Below are 15,101 nucleotides of genomic sequence, written 5' to 3' on the forward strand. Positions count from 1 at the left end.
CGGGAGGAGCGGGTCCCGCCGCGGGGCCTGCAGGAATCGCTGGCTCCGGCTGCCACCTAGCGGACGGGAGCCGCTCCCGGGCGGCACATAACCGAGTCCCTCCTCCCCTCCCCGCAGGCAGCCTGTGCCTTTTCTCCAAACGAAGACACCACTTTGAAAATTCTTTCAATGGATTTTTTTTTTCCTTGAAAGATCGTACTGGGAGAAAATGATACTTCTATTAGTTACATATTCTCCAATCCCACACTTGCACCCCCCCTCGTTCGTTTTGAGATCGCTCCCCTAGGCAGGCTCAGGCGGGCGCGGAGCGGAGCGGAGTGACAAAGCCGCCGTTGCCGCCGCCAGGGGTGGGAACCGCGCTTTCCCGCCCACCCCTTGGCTGGGGAGAGCGTAAAAGTTTGACTCAGCTCGAGCGTTTCGAGTTCCAACAGGCCCTCAGGTAAAGGTGGAAGTAAATGGCCACGCTGTATTGACAGAGGTAGGGTTTGTTTTTTAATACTCGTTCTCACTTTAAATTTCACCAGGGAGGGGTTTGTGAAGCACTGCGCGTTTGGGGTACGTTTTGCGCTTCTCGGTCTCTCTAGTCTGCAAAGTCGCGAGTCGTAGACCGTTTAGTAACGAGCGATGATTTTAAAGAGCAGAATAAAGGCTTTCTCTTGTCTGCCCCGCAGCCCCTCCAGCTTGAATAATGGAGAGACTGCCAATGCACTCCGCGTGCGGCAGCCCATTGTACGCAGTTGATGAAGAGGAGGCGACCGGGGGGTGGTAGGGGCTCCTTGCCCTAGCCCCTCTGCCCAAATAAATGTGCTCGTGTTTCCTGGTCAGTTAAAAGATAAAACTAACATGATTGAAATAGACCGAAAAATGAAAGAAAGAAGGAAAAAAAGAGGAAATAAAGAAAGGAAGGAAGAGCGAAAAAAATAGGAAAATCTATGTACAAATTTAAATTTTACTTCTCGTACAGTTAGAGGCAGGGCGTTCAAGAGCAGAGGAAGCAGGCATAGAGAGGGAGACTGAGAGGGAAAGAGAACGCGGAGAGAAGGAGAAAGTGGGAGAGGAAGAGGGAATCAGCGCCAGGGAACCGGAGGCCTGCTGGACGCCGAGTCCACAGGCCCAATCGCGCTCGGACCCTGGACTGTGCGTCGTGGGCACCAGAAGCGAGATTCGGCCAAGTCCTGCCCCATCAGGCAAGTAACGCAATGATTATCATTTCTTTTGAACTTGGGATTGGTAACACAGTCAGGCAGGGAGGCAGTTTTGGTTCTCTCGCAGGAGACAGGAGTCGAGGCAGCTAGGGCTGGACGAGGAGAACTTTCCCCCGGGCCTTATTCGGGAGTTGCCCTTGCTTGGCCTCTGTCCCGCCGCGTCGCCTCCAAGGAGGTAAGAATCCTGCCAGCCCGTCATCAGTTCAAATTCAATACAGATTTCTCCCATTTTGATCAGTTATTCCCAAACTACCCCGCCCCCGCTACGGCGGGAAACGGCTGCGGGCTCTGGGGAAGCGGGACTGTGGACCTTCAGGCTTAGCATTAGCTTTGCGGTTCCAGCCAGTGCGGTGCCTTCGCTGCAGTGCAGCGGGCGGGCTCTGGTGCTCGCATCTTGTCTGGCTGCGGCCAGGACCTGGCGAGCTCGGCTTTTGCCGCCCACCTGCGGGCGCCGTTTGTAATGCGATCCCTTAATGTAACGCAATCGATGGCTGTCTGTTTGATGTGGGCGATAGTGTCAGCGGATTAAAAGGGACATCAAACCGTTCTCCCAAGCGGAGAAGCTGCTGCTGCTGCACCAGCGGCGGCAAAGCACTAGGATCTGCAGCCTTGCAGCCCAGCCAGATTCCTCATGCCTCGGCAAGGGGACTGGTGGCAGGGAGGGGGTCGCCTCCCCTGAGTGGGGACCAAGGACCAAGGGTGTGTGTGTGTGTGTGTGTGTGTGTGTGAGAGTGAGTGAAAGGAAGAGCCTCAATTAAAACCAACAAGCGCTTTCCCAGGCGCTAGGCAGGGGCGCGCTGTTTGCGTCAGAGGGCGTGCAGGGCGGGCGCGCAGGGCTGGGGTGGGGGGCGGGGAGCGGCCGCCCGGACCCCGCCCGGGGTCTGTGTGGGCTCCGGAATGAGCCAGCCTTGCCTGTCAGGACTGGATCAGGGTCAGGCCTTGCAGGCGAAGAGTTAAGGCAAGGCGGCGAGAGGACCAGCTGAGCCGGGGTGGGGGTGGGGGAGTGCAGTGACGCCTACCCATCCTCGGTATGGGCTCTTCCCGCTCCCACCAAACTTGCAAAGGCCCCTGGGACACAGCATGACCCTGGGGGCGGGTGAAGTCGGGCCCTAGAGGCCTTAGGCAAAGCTGAGGACTCTTCTGGAAAGAAGAAGGAGAGTGCTGTTCCCAGCATCCGTAGTCTAAGGAGTGGGGGTGGGTGGCTGTTGGTAGCGGTGAGCAAAACAGCAGAAGCCCTTGGTTTTCGGAGAGGAGCTACTAGCGCTACTTCGGGGCAAATGTGCCCACTTCGAGAGGGGTCAGGGAGAAACCGAAGCTTTTCCAGAAGGGCATAGCTTTCTCTGGGACTCAATAGGCTTGAGCATCACTCTGGGCTCACTTTTTCGCCTAGACCCTGTGCTCCCCAACCTCACTTGCACATCCACAGAGCGCTCCACTTGTGTTCCCAGCCCCGCCTCCAGCAAAATGGCTTCGGTGAAGAGACAGGGGTCAGTCAGCCCAGGTCCTGGGGAGCTTTGACTTTCTTTCTTCAAGACTGTGATTTGATACTGTTCCAACTTGGCACTCTCGTCCTAGGCCTAATGCACCCCACACCCAACCAGGAGATAACGATATCTGTTGTGTAGGTCACCTAATAAAAAAGTGATCATATTTTTGGAGGGGACCTGGGTCCCCAAACTGTGAAATTCCACACACGTGTCCAGGCACGTTCAGAAGTAGAAACACATTTTCCACCCTTCTTTTCTCCGGATTTCTCTCCCTTCCTTCTTACCTACTCCCTTCTCTCCCTGAAACATAAATTGAGTCTGGACATGGTCCTTGGACTCAAACCCTTTGTGCCTTTTGCCCCAGCACTCTACCAGAGGCTGTTAACCAGGCTTGCAGGGGCCCGCTATTCTCCGTCTTCTGAAGATCTCTCTCCGGGTTAGATGGGGCGAGGTACCGGCAGAGCCTTTTCTGGCCTGGGCTCCACGGCCTCTTTTTCTGGACTCCTCTGCCTTCCTGGTCCCCACAGACCTGTTCAATGCACGCAGGTCTTGTGGGCTGCTAGCATCATGGTTGGGTGTTAATCACTTTTTAAAAGACCTATCACACAGCACTTGATGTCTCCCAGCCTGACAGTCAGTAAATGTGATCTGGTGGAAGACAGCAGCAGAGATCTGTGGCCGCATATATAGAGGTGACTTGAGTCACAGGCTCCAGAATCTAGATCTAAAAGGTCTTTCTAACCATTTAACATCCGCGCGCCTCCCGTCCCCCATCTTTCTTACCGTGAGGGCTAAACCATTCTTCACTAATCCTATGGCCTCTTTGATATTGGTATTTTGCTCTCCCAAAAACCACAGTTCACTTTGGCTTTTTGGTAAGTCACACTGAACAAAGGGTTTTTTCCCCCCTGTTTTTTGGTGACACTGGGGATTGAACTGGGGATTGAACCCAGGGACACTATCACTGAGCTACACCCCCAGCCCTTTTTATTTCTTATTTGGAGACAGTGTCTCCCTAATTTGCTCAGGCTGGCCTAGAACTTTCAGTCCTCCTGCCTCAGCCTCGGAGGTTCCTGGGATTACAGGCCTGCATGGGCCCTGCCAAAGGTGGCTTTGTAAAACCATTTTCTAAATCTAGTTCAAGAGCCCAGAATCCTACAAATGACCAGATATGTATAGAACACTATACTGTATACCTCCTCCTTACCCCTAAGTCCTGAAACAAACAAACAGTATTATTCTGTTTAAAGATACCACAGTACAGAAATTACCATGTTTTAATCAAGCTTATCTGAAGTGATGAACATGCCTACAATCTTTGGGAGAAAGATCAGTTCCTCTGATCTTGATGCAGACTTTTGCCAAAGAACTTATTTTAAGGGTACTGAATCAATTAGTGTCCCTTCGGCTAGTAAGTATACAGCTGACGATGTATTTAAAATGGTCTTGCACATATTTTTTGGAGGAAAGGGTGGAGAGAGACACAAGAATGCTCATCTAACGTTTTGTGATTGCTAAAAAATGAAACCAGAACAAAAAGATCAATCCTAGCTCAAAAATCACTCCCCTACTCCTAAGACTGAAATTAGTCTGTATTGCAGCTGCTCAGCTGTAAAAAGTTCTGCCTTTGTCAATATGAAAACCAGTGTAGGAAGGCCAGGTTAAAAGCCAAGCTTCTTCTTTTGGTCTGTGTATTCTTAGTCTGCCCATATAGTTGAATGAACCATAGACTCAGGCTTGAGTGCTCACTATCACTCTGGTAGCCCAGGCATTTCTTCTTTGTCACCTTTGGGTTAAAAAGCTCAGAGATAAGTGCTTTACCTTAGTAATCGGTTTAGTTTTTCTATCTCAGATTGACCACTTAAAGCATATGTTTTGGAAAAGAGAGATAAGGGAGCACTCCCCCTTTATGCCTGGGTTCCCAATCAGAGGACCCAGAAGTAGCATTGTAGGAGGATGGCTGGAGAGCAAGTGCTGACCTTTGGATGCAAATCAAGCCTTTTTAGAGGAGGAAAAGTGACAATCATTTCTAGCACATCAGTGAAGCCAGAGCCAAATATTTACTTTTTGTAAAAATACCAAGTCTTGGCTATCTAAATGCATTTGTGCAAAAAGAAAGAAAGAACTGGAGACTTTTATGTTATAAAACACATTTCTTTATTTTAAATGCCCAATTTGAGTGAAGAATAACTGCATGGCTATTCTTCCCAGGGAAAATGGGTTGGATTTGAATGAAAGTTGAAGTTTTGAAAGTTTGAAGTTACAGCACACTGACAATACAATCTGCACTATATAATCATTTCCCTTAATAGTTACCTGTCAGAGCACCTATTTCTTTTACTACAGGATTAGCCCATCAGAAGTAGATCTGAGTTGGACATTTCACTGACTAAAAACTACTTGAATATATTTAAGTCTTTAATGTCACTTTCTCCACTGTCTATGACATAAACTAGTGGAAAAATACTGGCTGGAAAAGCCAGCAGATCCGTGGTAGCTGTAGTCATACTGCAATCGTATTTACCTATCAAAAGGTTGATCTAAATAGTAAGCCTAACATTTTCTTCTAAACTGTCAGTGAAAAGATATGTTTATTACAGTGTCTTCCCATCATTGAGAAAGAAGGTTTAGGTAAAGTTTAGATGAAAAAGAATGAGCACAGTACACCACTGATACAAACCACATGTAGCAGTAAATAATTATGACCCATGCTATGCTATGTATATTTTATTTACCCATGTCAGAGGTGAAAAAATAAATGTAGCTCATCTATGGGAGGAGTTAATAAAGTATTCCAGATGCATGATCTAACAAAACTCAGGGATAGTTCTGTGTTTTATTGTTAACCCCTTGCATGAAATCTTCTGAAGCTGAAAAGAGAAAGGAAAGGGCTTTTGTGCTAGTTGATCCTTGGCTATTCTAGGGCTCAGGTTGGTGTGAAAGGGATGAGGAGGTCACTTGAAATCTCCTTTTATCTACTCTTATTTTCTCTCTGGATCAGCAACTTTGAATAGACATCATCTAATCGCTCTTAATGCAAAGAAACTATGGGAGCAACAAAAATGCCTTTACTCCAGAATTGAATACATGCATGCGTACAGCTAGCTGAGCTCACATTAAACTGCATCTCTGCACACATGTGCTTAGAGATTTTCCTGGGCACATGGGTGTTTATATAAATATTTCTCATATTCTGTTGGGGGGTATTGGATGACTTATTTTGCTTTTTATGCAAAGTAGGCATATATATCTACATTTAGCTTCTCTACAAAACCAGGTTATATTTTCAGCTGATTCTTCAGCATTTTCTTGTTCTCACTTTCTGGACATAGTTAAGTTTTGGGGAAAAAAAGCAAATAATTGAGAATACAAACAGCCTTTTAGTGAAGTAGTCTTATTTCCTTTCCATTTTCAACTGGAAGTCACACTGACAAGAGGATTTCTCCTCAGAGGGTGGAGATGATGTGACAGGTGGGAGGTAATGGGGTAAGACAAGACCTTTACTTTGAATTTCTCTCCAAGATTTTTTTCTTTTGTTCTTGCTTGAAATTAAATTGGTAAATCACAATAAATAAGTGGAAAATAAGAGCCCAGCATTAGGCAGTTAAAAAGTTTTTCTTTTATACATACATATCCGCAAATACTTGAAGCTGAGTAATTCTTTACAATTTCTATTGAACTTAGAATAAGTTTAGTAAGTCTTATACTGACTAAACATCATTCAAGTTGTCTTCCTTAGATAGTGTTACATTAATTTAAAAACAAATATGGGTATCTAATATGAATGGTTACCCAGAAAAAGGATATTTAATTTTCTAGGAAGAAAGCATCAGGCTTTATCTCCTAAGTGGACTCCTCCATATTCTAAGCAAATTCACATTGCTTTCAGAGCCTGGGACACTTTGCTGTACATTTCTTTAAGGGAATACTCAGTTACCAGGGCTACAAGTTCTCATCTCAACCTACCAGTTTCTCTGCCCCATATCCATATCCCAGAGACACTTGGTTGTCAGGGTTGGGACCTTGAGTCTCCCTTCTCCTGTCACCAACCTGCTAGAGATTGCAGTTCCAAAGTTAGAGGTTGAGTGGGGGAGGATTAATCCCTCTTTAATTCCTCTCCTTCCTGCCCTCAATTCTGAACCCCAACCGATACATTTCCTTGGGTTTCCTGATGAATAGGAGCATAGAAACTGCGCTGACCAATAAAGATTAAATTAAGTAGAAGAATCCCAGCCACTGGATATTTGGACGCTCCGGTGGGGCGTCAAACCAACGTTAAACACATTTTTTCCACTCATTGTGCACAAATCCTGGACCTGTTGGTTTAACTTTAGGAAGAAAGGAAGGAAAAGAAGAAGTGGGTAGGAAAAAAGTAAGGGAGAAACCCCAGTTTCAAGGAAAAGTGAATTTATGCTTAGAGCAGCTGAAGGCAGAAATAGGGCTTCCTGACCTTTCTAATCTTTTCTTTCCTGAAACTACTCAGAGAATTGGAGGCTCCCTCTTTCCGCAGAAGGCTCAGAACTTAGGATTTGGCGGGCCTAATTAACATTTATCCCTTAGGAATAGTGGGGTGGCTGGGGCCATGATGGGTGTGCCGGTGAAGGCCATGTTCAGAATCCAGTCCCTTCCTCTGTGGTGATTTTTTTTTTTTTAAATAAAGGTTTTGGTAGCATAAACTGAGCAGTTTCCTCTGCTTACTACTCAATAGGAAAAACAATGGTTTTCTCTGTTGGTGTTCAGCAAGCTGGACACTGAACTTGAACCTGAGGTGCGATGGGGCGACCCCTCTTCTGGGAGCCATCGGGGCTCCAAAATATCAGTTGTTAACTCCCACCTGCTCCTCTAATCCCAGGGCGCCGTCCGGAGGGGCAAAAGGCAAGTCCCTTCGTGGCAAAGGCTTGTCCATGCAAATACAACACTGAATAAATTAACCTCAAACCAGCTAGTTGGGGTGTAGTAGTTTAGCAGGACTAATTGCAGACAATGTAGTTGAAATGACTTTTCCAATTAGCTGCTGGTTGGAGTTTAGTTGGAAGAACTGTCAGCTCCAACGATGGGTAATTGCTTTATTGCTCACAAAACTATCATCTATTTAGAACATATGTGCTAATTACTCTGGATGGGCGTCGAAAAAGAGACCATAAATCTAATAGCACTTAAAAAAGTCTATGGTGCTTGTAAGCAATCCCAGTCCCTTATACATTCTTTCCTGCCCAGGTTCGCGTGATAGATGTCTGTCTTTCAGGAAAGCGAAGGTTTGGATTGGAGATGCGGACCGGATTCTCTGGTCAATTGCGTACAGGAGAGCAAGCGTCCCGTGCGTGCTGTGCTGAGGCGATAAATCACTGTCATCAAAACCAGTCCTCTCTTTAGTCGCGCACTTTTTTTTTTCATTTTCGCAAAAAGATTACTTTAGAAATCTTTTAATTGGATTATGCTGGGAAATTAATCTCCTTTAGCCTTGGCTAAATTTATTGTGGCCAGTATCGGGAGGAAAGCCCTGTAACCGCAGTGAGGGCTATGTCCCCTTGTTCCTTCCTTTCCTCAGCTCTCCAGGGTCTCCCAACTGCGTGCGACAGAGGTGCCTCAAGTCCTCAAGAGTGACTGAAGTGAGAAAGCTTGGAAAGACACATCTGGTAGGAAGGCCCCGGAGATCTCACGTGAACCTCCTTTGTCCTAAATGTCACGTTTCTGTCCCGGATTCTTTAGTTCCACAGCACCGTGCCTTTATCCATATGAAATTCTGGGGTTTTGAGGGTCAGCTACCAGGGAAGGAGGCTAGAGGAGCAAGTGGAAAGTGGGGTGGGATGGAGGAGGACTGCCAGCCCAACTCGCTAGTTTGCCCTCTCTCCCGCATCCCTCCTTCTGGGTTTTCAGCAGGGAGCCGGGGCCCTAAGGACACTCTCCAATTTTCTGCGCAAAAACGCACGGCTTTTTTTTTTTTTTTTTTTTTTTTTTGCGTTCTTCCTGGCATAGCTCAGGAGACCGTTCCTACTGATGTGCACAGCGGGAGCAAGGGCTTTCTCCACTCCATCAAGCTCCTTTAGCACCAATATTGTCAGGCGGTCAGCCCTGTCCCGAGAGGCTCCAGACTCGGGAAGTTGATGGTTGGGCCCCGCCGGCCGCGCCTCTCAGCGGGAGATAACAACATCTGCCTGAAACGGGATACCTACTTTTGCAGCTCAATTTAGCTCTTAATAGCAATCCTCTGAGGTGTGGTTAATTGATGGGGATAAAGGCGTAATGACTTGACGGGGAGACGCCAATGATCCTTTAATATACTTTTAAAAGAACAACAACTACCCCAAACACTGGCGAGTCATTGCTCTGTGACTGGGGCCCGGGCGAGGTAGGGATCTGGAGGGTGGGCGAGGCGGGGATCTGGAGGATGGTAAAGCGGCGTTGGTGCTATTTGTTTCTAGAGGTGTCAGTGCCTCCAGGGGCGAGAACCTGAGAGCCACCAGGGAGCGCAGGTTGGGCTGGCAGGGGGTTTTGCCAGGCTGCTGGAAGGGGCAGAGAGTTTGGAGAGCTTGGGTTGACAAGTAACCTGGTCCATTGGCGGGGTAGAGCCCCTAGCCCGGAAAGATGCTGCCCCATCCTGGATTCCACCACTCTATCAGTCTTCTCCCTGCATGGGACTAGTGGCTATACACCCAATGCCTCAACCTACTCGCTTTCCTGGGCTAGAGCAACCCCTCTTCCAGTGTGAGCAAAACTGTCAAGTGACCGCGCTTTGCAGGAACTCTGGGGAGTTAGACTGTCTGGACAACTTCTGAGAGGCTCCAGAGCCATCACAAAGAAGCACGCATCCATGTGCATGCGCGCGCAAACCGCCCGCAAAAGCAGAGCTGGAACACAGTAGCCCTGAGCACGTGGTGGTATTTAGTCCAGGTCTGCCCAGAACCCAGCGGCGAAGAGTCCTGGGATTTACTTGCTCTGGAGCTGGGTCCTGGCGGTCGGGTCAGAGCAACCCCTGTGCAGCATCCACTCGGACCCCTGCTCATTGCTCTTTCCTCAGCACCTTCCCTTTTTCTTGCTTGGTTTATCTTTGCTCAGTTCTAGTTGAGTCTCTAGAGTATAATGGAGTGTTTCACTCTGCTCAAGTCCAGAATTTAGGTTCAAGCAAGCACTAAAATGGAAAGAAAGAAAAAAATCTATTCACGTTTTCTTTTTGTGAATGGAAACCCATGAGGGAGGGACGGTGATGTTCTTGAAGGTTTTGCAAATTTTACGCTTTGGAGAAAAATAACCTTAACTCTTCAGGGTTTAGCTCTCTTTGGAAGGGGAAGGAGAAATGACTTTCTAATCATCATCTATATATTATTGCATTGAGAGACTGTAGTTGTTTAAGACTGCAGCGATGGACCATCTTCCTCCCTAAGCCAACATAACTGGAATGAAAGTGTCCCACGAAACTTAATTTCCCCAAACCCTCTTGCGGAGAAGTATGTGTCTCTGGATGAGAAAGCTTCAAGGTCAAGGATTTGAAGATACGCAATTAAGATTCTGAACTAGCAGTGTTCTTGTCTTGATGTGGTTCCGTCCATTCAGTCACTGTCTAACTTTAGTGCGGTTATGCCCTCTATGGATCCCTTGGAAATCAACATTCACTGTCTAGCTTGTGACTCCTCCATGGCCCCAAGCCAGGAAGAATGCCAAACTGGGCTCCAAGGCCACAGCACTGATCTTCTGACTCCTAAGAGTCAGGGACAAGGTCCCAGGTCCAAATGCATGCTCTGGCTAGTGACTCCTGCTTAGAAGCTCTCCTCCTGGGATGGAGGTCAGGATCTGGATTCAGGTCCTCTCTGAAGAAGGTAAACCAGGTTTTTCTGATTGGGTCACCGCGGTCCTGAGATACCTCCAGCGGCCTCGGGTCTTCCAGAGCCTTTGATCACCGCGGCCCTCGGCGAGGTAGACCCCTAGGGTCGCACTTGCCCCAAGTCCAGGAACATTCTCACCTCATTCAAGGGCCTTTAATCCGGTGTGTCTCACATCCCTCACTCCACAAAGGCGCTACCTTGAGAACAAATTCTTCATTCAGCGAACGACGCTCCCTTGTAGAGGGGGCCCGTTCCACCCTCTCCCCAGGGACTCCTGAACTTCAGCCAGGTGCTCAACAACGACGGGAACAGTTCCCGGAAGCGAGGCCCACATCCGGGCACCGACCCTCGATCTCGGAGTTGGTGGCGGGTCATTTGACGCAAGTACAGTAGCTCCCCCAGCAGAGGTGCCCGAGCCGCGGGATCAGCTCACTGGGATGTCGTCCCGACAGTGACAGGCCGTGCTCTTTCATGCGCCCAAGGCCATCACCCCACAAGCAGGGGTAGTGACAAAGCCCGGAACCTGCGCGGGGGCGGGGGATTCAAGAAGAAAGCCAAGGCCCGGCCGTGGGGTGGCGCACGCTTTCCAAACCCCAGGTCTGCACTGGCAGTTTTCGTCCTCTCGGGTCAGCGCTGCAAACCTCTTAGGAATGGGCCCCGAGGGAATGTGAGCCAGCCCCCTCCCAAAACTGTACGGTTCAGAGATCCAACGTCGAATGAAGCGGCTTTTGCGAGTTTTCATTACGCTTCTTTGCAGGCGCTGCTTGGAGCGCTGAGCCTTGCAGCTCTCGCGGGCCGCCTGACAATTTGCCCTGTTTTGGGTAACCAGACTTTTTCAAGTGTTAGTCTGGGAAGGGTGGGCAGCAAACCCCGATTTTCTATTTTAAGGAAGAGCTTGGTTTTAAGAAGCTGGAAAGCCAGTGGGAGTTAACTTTGTGACCTTCGATATTTTTTAAAACATCCATCTACAAGTCAGGAACAGCACAGGAAAAACTGCTGTGTGGTTCATAAAAAAGATCTTGAGAGAACATATCTCAAAAGAGTTTTTGCAGAGATTGCTTTATAATCTCTCAATTTAGAAAGTTGTTATGTACTATGGCACCAATACACTGAATAGTATCTTCCTTCAGACAGGGATTGAGAAACGGAAATACCTTCCGGCCAAACTGTTGTGAGGACCGATTACAGGGGAATTGAGGCTCCAGATGTTGCACTAGAATCGATGCAAGTGTGAGCAGGTAATGTGGAGAAGAATGACATTGTTAACAGAAAGCATCTAATTAACAATGACTTCATTTGATTGGAAGGATGAAGAAGGCTTTTTAAATCAATCCAGATTCACTGGCCTAACCTTGGCCAATTTATGAATATGGAGTCCTACCGGGGTCTGCTTTCTTTCAAAGATGTCATCTTAGAGGTAATAGCATAGGTGAAGTCATTTGGTTACACTGTGGAAACTTTTATAGTGCCTTCCTTAGGAGTTTAATTCAGTGCTTCTTCATTTTATTAGGAACAGACTGACTCCATCAACTGTGCTCTCCCTGTTTAGAGGCAGGACTGCTTGAAGCAATTAGGTTCACCAATTAGCATACTTTTACTGACCCCAGCAGCAACACCACTCCTTAGATTATCCATTTCTTCAAAGTCAGGGAAAAGCTGGAGCACAACATGCTTCCCAGGTGTCCATGTTCGGGAAACAAGCCCACAAGCAGGGTAGTGCAGCAGTACAAAAAACTTTCTAATAGTCCTGCAAATGTTTGTTTCAGCAACTCTGGTGATTTAAAAAAAATTTTTTTAAGCCCCTATTCTGATTCTGGATCCTATTATACCACCTTGCTTTGACGTAGCCTTGAAAAACCTCTCCCCTTTGGTTGTATTTTGGCAGAATTGCTTTTAAGAAAGTTAATTGTCTCCCTTCTCTTCTGTCCTCCTCTGTGCTAATGATGTTGTGGATGTGGAAACCTTAGGGTCCAGAGAGTAGAAGTCACTGAAGGACTACTTAAAATCATTTTAGGTAATAAGAGCTCAGAATTGTGTGTGGGGGTGGGTGTGGTGTCCATGCATGTGTGTGCCCACCCACCTGTGTCTCAAATCAGAGGCAGAGGGCAGATATGGGGAAATACATTATTTTTCTTAATTTTGAAGGTGCACCTACAAGACTGTATTACAATTCTTCCACTGTAAGCTCAGTCGGCTGGTGGCCAACATCTTTAGTAAAATAAAATCTCTGGAGCCTAAAGCAGTCTGTGAAAGAAGAGGTTTTTCTCTTGTCACTGTCATGGGTAGTGAAGGGATTAAATTTGCATGGCTATTGTCCCTCTCTCTCTTCCCTAAAATATATATTCCTCTGTAAGTTTTCAGTAGATTAAATTGCTGACAGTTCATCAGTAGCAATAACAATGTAATTCTTCTAACCTTATTAAATCAATAAATACTAGATTCATGCATTGAATTAAAAATGCATCAGCATGGCCAGGAATTGAGATTATGACCACCGACCTCTGAATTGAAGATGTCACTCAAAAATTGGTTGTTTAACATGTATTTAGTTTCTTTTTGTATTTTGGATCTGTGAGTAGATGTTCTTTTTTTTTTTTTAAACATTTCAGAGACCATTTGTGATAGTTTAAAAAAATTTTTGAGTTTGTGTATTCTTGAAAAACCTTTTATTAATTCCTTACATTCCACCATGAAAATGATGCATGCACTTAACAATAGTAATACACTGTGATTATATAGTTCTTGTCATTAATTTTCATCTAGGGAAATAGTTCTACTCAGAATACATTATCTGGATAAAACATATTCAAAGTGCATAAATTTCTACACAAGCATAAGTAAATTTAGATGTGTATGATTTTGTATGAGTAAATATACTCAGTGTGTAATATTGCTGTACATTGATTATAACAATCTTTTTTTTTTTCTTTTTTCTTTTTTTGTACTAGGGATTGAACCCGGGGCTGCTTTACTGCTGAACTACATGCTCAGCCCTTTTTATTTTTTATTTTGATAAGGAGTCTCACTTAGTTGATAAGGCTGTCCTTGACCTTACAATCCTGCCTTGACCTCCTGAGTTGCTGGGATTATAGGCACATACCACCATGCCCTGTTATAACAGTCTATTTTAAAAAAGAAATCACACCTTCAACACTGTCTACTCTATCACAAACTGAATAATTACTATAATTTTAAAACAAGTTATTTATAATCTGATTTGCTTGTTGAAATTTGCACTACAAAAGGTGACATTAGACATTCAAGTCTTTTTTTAACATACATTTTTTAGTTGTCAATGGACCTTTGTTTTTATTTATTTATATGTGGTGTGGAGAATCATACCCAGTACCTCAAACATGCCAGGCAAGTGCTCAACCACTGAACCACAACCTCAGCCCCCATTTCAAGTCTTAAAACTTAACACAGCAAATTACAAATATCTCAAGTGTTATATTTTGTGGATGAAGAAATGCCTGAAGCTGGGCACGGTGTCACAAGCCTGTAATCCCTGCAGCCCTGGAGGCTGAGACAGGAGAATGGTGAATTCAGAGCCAGCCTCAGCAATGGCAAGGCACTAAGCAACTCAGTGAAATCCTGTCTCTAAATAAAATACAAAATAGGGCTGGGGACATGGCTCAGTGGTCGAGTGTCCCTGAGTTCAATCCCGGTACCCACCACTGCCCAAAAAAGAAGTACTTGAAATGTGGTTTACCAGGAACTGTCCAGTTAAATTATAGCTTAGTAGGTAAATTTACAGTTAGACCCTACTGAAAACAGGAAACATTTATAGCACCAGAAAGTTAGAAGGAAAAAGTAACATTACTCTAGTCAGATATTTTACTGTATTAATTAATGATGTAAATTATTTTAAAATATCCCCTATTTGTGTCAGCCAGTATGTATGATACTGAATTCTGAAGATATAGTCATTGGCCCTTGGGTTCACTGCACTGTGGAAGAAAAATCTTTATTTGACGAAACAGGCAATCAACTGAAATCTATCCTCTTTAAATAAACTGATTCTTCAGTATTTTCCCAGTGTTGGTGTAGGTTGTTGTCTGTGATGTCCCTCAGGGCTCTTTCCTCTGCTCTCTGATTTGGTATATAAAAGCAGCCCTGAATGATGGATTACTGTGTCATTGCAGCTAGCGAAGGATTAATTTGTTTCATTGATTTCTCTTTAGGCAGATTGCCAGAATTTGCTGCTTCCCACCTTTCCTCAAGACTTCTACAAGTAATAGACAGTAATAGCCTAAGACAAATCAGCTCCTTCTAGTAAAAATAGAATCAGGAAACTAAGAGTCCTAGGAAAGCTATGGCAAACTTTTTTTTTTTTTTTAATTGACATACTGGGGAGAGTAATTAATAAACTATTTGTTTAAGAATTTTTAATTGAAAAAATTTCTGGAATTAATAGCATACAACAAAACATGTCAATAGATTGTAAGTAAGCATTTATAATGTTTAGTCCATAAAAATGTTTCCTAATTTGTAAGGGTCCTGTTTGACAAAGAAAAAAATGTTTTATGTATGTGGATCACAAATACTTTCCTTTCTATTGCAGATTTCTGAATCAAATAACATGTCAA

The 15,101-nt window shown here is 45.5% G+C and overlaps 1 long non-coding RNA gene across 22 annotated transcripts in view; it reads left to right on the top strand.

The window, feature by feature from the left end:
• LOC306664896 overlaps positions 1 to 15,101 on the top strand; it is a 147,440-nt gene continuing 132,339 nt past the window's right edge. For 3 of the 22 annotated variants that reach the window (XR_013764835.1, XR_013764836.1, XR_013764837.1), the window contains exons 1-2: positions 15 to 478; positions 965 to 1,187. This is a non-coding gene — a long non-coding RNA (uncharacterized lncRNA). Of the gene's footprint in view, positions 479 to 964; positions 1,192 to 11,642; positions 11,751 to 15,101 lie in introns of all 22 variants that reach the window. The other 19 variants (XR_013764827.1, XR_013764828.1, XR_013764829.1 and 16 more) reach the window with 16 other exon arrangements.

Source organism: Sciurus vulgaris, assembly GCF_902686455.1.
Source record: "Sciurus vulgaris genome assembly, chromosome: 6".
Taxonomy (NCBI): Eukaryota; Metazoa; Chordata; class Mammalia; order Rodentia; family Sciuridae; genus Sciurus; species Sciurus vulgaris.